The sequence below is a fragment of the Triticum aestivum genome, chromosome 3B (genome assembly GCF_018294505.1).
Source record: "Triticum aestivum cultivar Chinese Spring chromosome 3B, IWGSC CS RefSeq v2.1, whole genome shotgun sequence".
Lineage (NCBI taxonomy): Eukaryota > Viridiplantae > Streptophyta > Magnoliopsida > Poales > Poaceae > Triticum > Triticum aestivum.
In genome coordinates, this window is record NC_057801.1 from 685,013,679 (window position 1) to 685,019,676 (window position 5,998).

Genomic DNA, 5,998 nt, shown 5'->3' on the forward strand with positions numbered 1-5,998 from the left:
GATTTGTTATACGTTAGGAAAGTCCTGGTTGTAATAAAGAGTGGAGAGAAAAATAAACCAATGGACCAGGATGGGAGGGGGTGGTGGGAGGAGAGACGAAAAAACCAGCGGAAATAAACCGTGGAGACTATTCATCAACTGCTCCATTAGGAGTAGAGACTACTTAGCAGCGTTAAAATTAAAATAGTATGTACAGCTTTTCCTTAAATATTTGCATAATGTTTGAAAATCATGAATAAATTTTGAAATTAAAATCTTCCCTATCCCTAATCCCTATCCCTAATCCCTAATCCCTAATCCCTATCCCTATCTTCCTTATCCCTAATCCCTATCCCTAATCCCTAATCCCTAATCCCTATCCCTATCCCTAATCCCTATCCCTAATCCCTAATCCCTAATCCCTATCCCTATCCCTATCCCTATCCCTATCCCTATCCCTAATCCCTAATCCCTAATCCCTATCCCTATCCCTATCCCTATCCCTATCCCTAATCCTATCCTTATCCCTAATCCCTGATATATATATATATATAATAATAATAATAATAATATAATAATAATAATAATAATAATAATATAATATATATAATATAATAATAATAATAATAATAATAATAATATAATATAATAATAATAATAATAAAGCACCGATGGTTTCTGGTCGTCCGTCACGGATTTTTTACAAAAATGTCCTTGTACTTTTGGTAATTGGACCCGCAATCCCTATTTTAGTGGATCTGAGAAAACGTTCTGTTGTTTACAAATTAACCCCTACATTTATAAGAACTCAATCCGCGATCCTTTCTGTCTACCCCTCGACCCCGGCTGCATCTGGCGACACCGTCCCCCGTTGGCCTGCGCTCTCCCCGCGCCGGCAACATCTCTCCCCTACCGCCGCCGGACTCTGCCCTCTCCGTACCGGTGATCTCCCCTCCCCTCCTCTCCCTTCCCTTCTCTTCCCCCAGATCGACAAGGGAGGCCATTGCATTCCCGCCGTGGCTGGATCCAGACCAAGCCCGTGGGGTTCCAGCTCGACCTCCTCGTAGCCACAACGGCCATGGCGTTCCCACCGCAGCCGGATCACTGACTCCACCACGAGCTACTCGCAGTTGCCAGTGACGATGGCGGCTTCGAAATCTAGCAGACACTCCTTCTCGTTTTCCTCCACACCTCCGCTCCTGCTCATCTTCCTTGGCGTCATTCTCCTACAGCCTCGACCCTCACAATGGCCCCTCATCATTACTGTCCTCTTCAGAAGAGCTTTGTTTAGGTTGAGCTTCTCTTTCGGCTGCATGCTCTTCTTCTCTTTCCATTTGTCTTACCAATCTCTTCACTATTTCTTCTGTCAGGTTAATCTCTCTAAGCTTAATTCCATCCTCGACACGCCGGATACCCAAGTTGTTGGGTAACTGACAACAAGATTTCAAGAAGAAATAGTTAAGATCTTGTAGGTTACTGAACACTTCAGATAGTTAATAAATATCTTACTTTATGGGTGGAGTCAACAGACAACAGGATGAAGCTTCTGAAGATGTCGCAGTTTGACCTTCACTCAATTTGAAGCTTCAGATCATCCTGTTGAGCCAAAAAAGATCATAAATTGCACATTCATTTGGGTAAACATGTTAGCTTTCAGGTAGTGATATTTTGCTTTGGCAGTGTGCAACGTATGATGCTGAGGCCTAGAGATGAACTATTCCATTATCTTAGAAGAAAAAAAGTTTGTACCCAATAGAATGAAATATTTTATCCTAGGGTGAAACAGGTACCTGGTCATGAGAATGCCTCAGGTCTATTGCAGTTTCTGAAACTGCTGCCTGCAGATTAGAGATATCTCGGAAGCTCTTGTAAATTGAATCCCCACTGTTGCTGCTGCTGAGCTGCGCTACTGGTGTGATTGGGTGTGAATTTGTCTTCAGGGTTGTATCAGCATGCTAAGAGATCTCGCTGCCAGCACTACCTGAAGGGCTAGCTCCCCTGTTGGCCGACCTGTTTATATTTGCGAGTGCGTGATCAGGCTGCGATGACAGAGATGACTGGCACAATAGTACAGTCGTTGTTCCATTTCTATGAGCCCACTCTGCTGTAGACAAAATAGTTAGAACACTCTAATACATTTTTTTGTTTGTATTCAGTTGATAGGTGTAACCAACAATTTTCAGAAACCAAAATCAAATGCAGACTTGAGTATTACCTGAGGGCGCATTGGAAAGGCTTCTGGAGCTAGGAGAAGAAATGGTTGAAGAAGATATGGTCTTGGGTATTCCGCAGGCATCAGATGTAGCCGAGTGCACAAATGACAGTTTGCCCTTTGAAACGGCATATGCCGTACAGAAGCTTGGAATGCATTCAGAGATTTTTGTTGCAGTATTGCTTCCTTTGAGCTTCCTACAAACAATCAACAATGGTAACCACATGATTAAGATTGCACTAGGCATTTCTTATCCTATGTTGTACTAGGTTTTATTTTTGATAAAAATTGTTCAGCCTAAATTTTCTTCCAATTTCCATATTGAACTTGGAGCCAAGTAGTTGCAGTGCGACCTTCAGTGTTAGGCCGGTAGCTGGGGAATTAAATGAGAAGACAATGATAATACTGCCAAATGCTTTTCTCAATATATATCACAGTGCTCCAGCTAATCATCCTAGCTACCAGCGAGCGAGGAGGAAGGAACCAAAGAATAGAAATAGGATGCCGGCTTGTGCAGCAGCGGAGTAGCCTGAAGACCCCTGCGATGCTAAAAGTAGAGGGCCGGGGAGGGTGGAAGGAGGAGGAGCAGAGAATCACCACCAGCCGAAGGACGGTCTCTCTCTTCATCTTCTCCACCAAATACCTTTCCTCTACCTACGCGCAGAAGTAAATGATTTTGTTGGTTTTCCATTTAAGCAGCCTGTTCCCGTTGTCTCCTCAGCTGCCCCCATGCCATGGTGCTACGTGGAAGGCTGGCCAGGACACGTCTTAACCATCGCCCGCAACCTGTTTCAATCCACTCTCCCATATCTGAGATAATCAAGCATTTTGTTGTTCGCAGTAGTATAGTTGCAGATCATCTCCTCACCGGTCCACGAAGGCCCTGAGTCTTGGATGGATATGGCTTATTATTCTTGTTCCTTCCTGTAACTTTGCAGGTATATAATGAATATGGTGGAACTTTCAGTATCCATGTAACAGTAATCACATCGCCATGTTGATAGATCAGGTACACTCATCTCCAACAATAAAAGAAATAGCCGCAGTCAAGACGAAAAAAAGAACAAATCAGGGCCAACTATCCAGGTGGCCCGAACAAATCGTCTCAAAAATAGTTCACGATGAGCAGAATTGAACTCAACCTCCAGGCCAATAAACAATGTCGTAGCCAACTGGGCTAGCTAATGTTGTGTGTAGAAAACAAGATTGATTCATATGATAAATGGTCCCACCTCGCTCCGCTAAATACAATCTACCCAATTTATATAGGTCTTTAAATTTTCTGGGTATCACGAAGCAATCTCGGGGATCATGATAGAGAAATATGGAAGGGAAGAGAGGCTAAAGAATGAAAGAGTGGGCTAATGGCCAATTAAGAGGATTTTGAAACGAAATAAGGGAGCGGGGAAATATAAGGAAAGAAATAGAGGCTAATATGCATGTTGCATGTATAATTTATAAGGAGGGAGCACGTTGAATCATGTTTCATGATCAATAATGAACAAAATATAAATAGCAGAAGCAGAGGCACAATAAAAGGGCAAAAAGAATATAAATAGTGAGGCATGGCCTAGCGTCGTAGTGATGCGGGTGGACAGGGATGTGGCAGAGGACACTTGCCATAGTCCATTGCCGCGGCCACCGACATCGACGATGTCCGCAAACATAAGTAGGGACGAAGCTGAATACAGGTGAAAAAGTGAGCCAGTATTGACTATTATAAGAGATGCGACTGGTGGTAACCCCAACCCGACCATAGCATCAAACCACGGCCCTCACAACTCACTTATTTGTCTCCATATTAATTAATCCAAGTTAATGTCATTACCTGATGATCATGAACAACAAGTAACTCCTAACCATGTCAAACAAAGCTAAGAATATTCAGGAAGTACATGTTGGTTACAAAGCATGAAATGGATGTGATGTCGTACAGTAAGATGAAAATGAAGCTACTGAAATTGGCAACAACATTTTCTTGGAGTCCTAGAATGCAACTTGAGAATTTTTACAATATCTGAAGACGCGTTGTTAAAGTACAAGATCTTTTACTTCCAAGCAATAATATTGAGTATGTTCATGTTTTCTGTTGCTACAATACAATTTAAATCATCCAACTCCATATCAGTACTACTCCAAACAGAAACTGGAATGATTTTGTTATGGATTTTACAAGTTCAGCAGGTTGAGCATTTTTCTGAAATTTTTATGCACAGGGGAGACTAGCCTTAGTCTGACAGTGTGACGAGCAAGTAAACATGGCCATCTCCCTGTACAGAGGTGAATCTAAATATGTCCATCTCCCCTGTACAAATGTCAAACTTCCTTTCTTTCTCTCATTTACCCGCAGCTCAAAGCCAGCAGCGACAAGCAAGAAAAGCAAGCAGCAATGGCAAGCAAAACTACCAGCAGCAGCAAAGCAAGCTAGCACCGAGCAGCAGCAGCAGCAGGCAGAGGTGACTCCTCACCTTGTTGTCGTAACGGAGTCGGACGGAGCAGGGAGGCGAGAGGACGGACGACTGCGAGTTCCGGACGGTGTCAATTGCGGTCAGCTGTCGAGGAAGAAGTAGAGGGACCCACGGCTTCGAGTTTGTGGTTAGAGGAGACTCGGACGACGCGGAGCCCATCCCTGGAGCTGCTCGTGCAGGAGGATGACCACGACGATGTCGCAACGGCGGCCGACGGAACCGAGAAACGCGACCTGGGTTCAAGAGGTTCCGGCACGCTGGTGCCCGGAATCACCATTAAAGAGACGGCAGGAGAAACAATGGAGCAAGGGAACTACCTAGGAGTAAGAACGCACCGGAGAAACGAGCTGGTTCATGGCGGCGTCCAGTGGGCGGGCGTGCATGTCGGAGCCAGAGGCATGGACGTTTATCCGGACCGAAGCCTGGCGGATCCCGCCAGTCCCTGCGGCTGGCGTTGCAACGGCGAGCGGCGGCGTCCCAAGTGAGCTTGACGAGAAAGGGGATCCAGGGAGGGAGGAAAAGATGGAGGAGTGAGGTAGTGGAGTGGAGGAGGAGAAAAGCAGGGGGTTTGCGGGCGCGTGTCCCTTGCGAGCTGACGCCGCTAGACTGACCCAGGAGACCCACTGGTCAGTGGCAAAAGAAGGGGTTGAAAGAAAATAGAAATAAATGAAATTGCCTGGAATATCTCTTCCTCCTCTACTGCTTCCTAAGTTTCTCATCTTAGCATAATCAAAATGTTTCGGTGCTCAAAAGTCTACAAAATATCTTGGAAAATTTCAGAGATGCTATATATAATATAAGTAGTATTTTAGTTTCAGAAAAAAAAAATAATTTAATGGTTAATATATTGTTGTGGCTATAATGAAGCTTCCAAAAAAACCGTGTCAGAGTTTTGTACAATGAATAACGGAAGTTTCAATTTCTAAATTTAAGCTAAGGTTTTTAAAATAAATTGTGGTCTCTAAGCTTGTTGCATGTAATCCATCAACTAAATGTATCATATTCTTATAAGGGCAACCAACGCTCAATTTTATTTGAACTGTTTTTGAGATAATCTTATTTGATTTTGAATTTAACAAGGTGGGCTATATATATGTTCTGAATAGCTTGATTTGAGCGTCGTAGTTTTGCTAACCCGTTGCAACGCACGGGCCCTTTTCCTAGTAAGTTTTAAAACCTGAACGATGTTTGGACTATGTGAACAACTATTGAAGACATGATTTTTTAAAATACTTTTTCGTCCGTCGCTGTGAACGCTGACATGGACTCGCGTCTCTTCTGTGGCCCACTGTTGTTATGGGCCAAACAACGTGCATGGGCTTACTGGTTCTTTGGGTGC

At 43.8% G+C, this 5,998-nt stretch overlaps 1 long non-coding RNA gene across 4 annotated transcripts; it reads right to left on the bottom strand.

The window, feature by feature from the left end:
* Positions 1–603: 603 nt before the first annotated feature.
* Positions 604–5,228, bottom strand: LOC123071722 (uncharacterized). Of its 4 annotated transcripts, XR_006434515.1 has the most exons (7): positions 4,995–5,228; positions 4,660–4,916; positions 2,789–3,115; positions 2,195–2,388; positions 1,770–2,083; positions 1,489–1,575; positions 604–1,409 (listed from the first exon to the last, which is right to left on the bottom strand). It is a non-coding gene; the product is annotated as an uncharacterized lncRNA (long non-coding RNA). The 4 variants fall into 4 exon arrangements; XR_006434514.1 differs by lacking the exon at positions 2,789–3,115 and having other exon boundaries at positions 1,770–2,080; positions 4,995–5,217; XR_006434516.1 differs by lacking the exon at positions 2,789–3,115 and having other exon boundaries at positions 4,660–4,892; positions 4,995–5,216.
* Between the last annotated feature and the right edge of the window lie 770 nt (positions 5,229–5,998).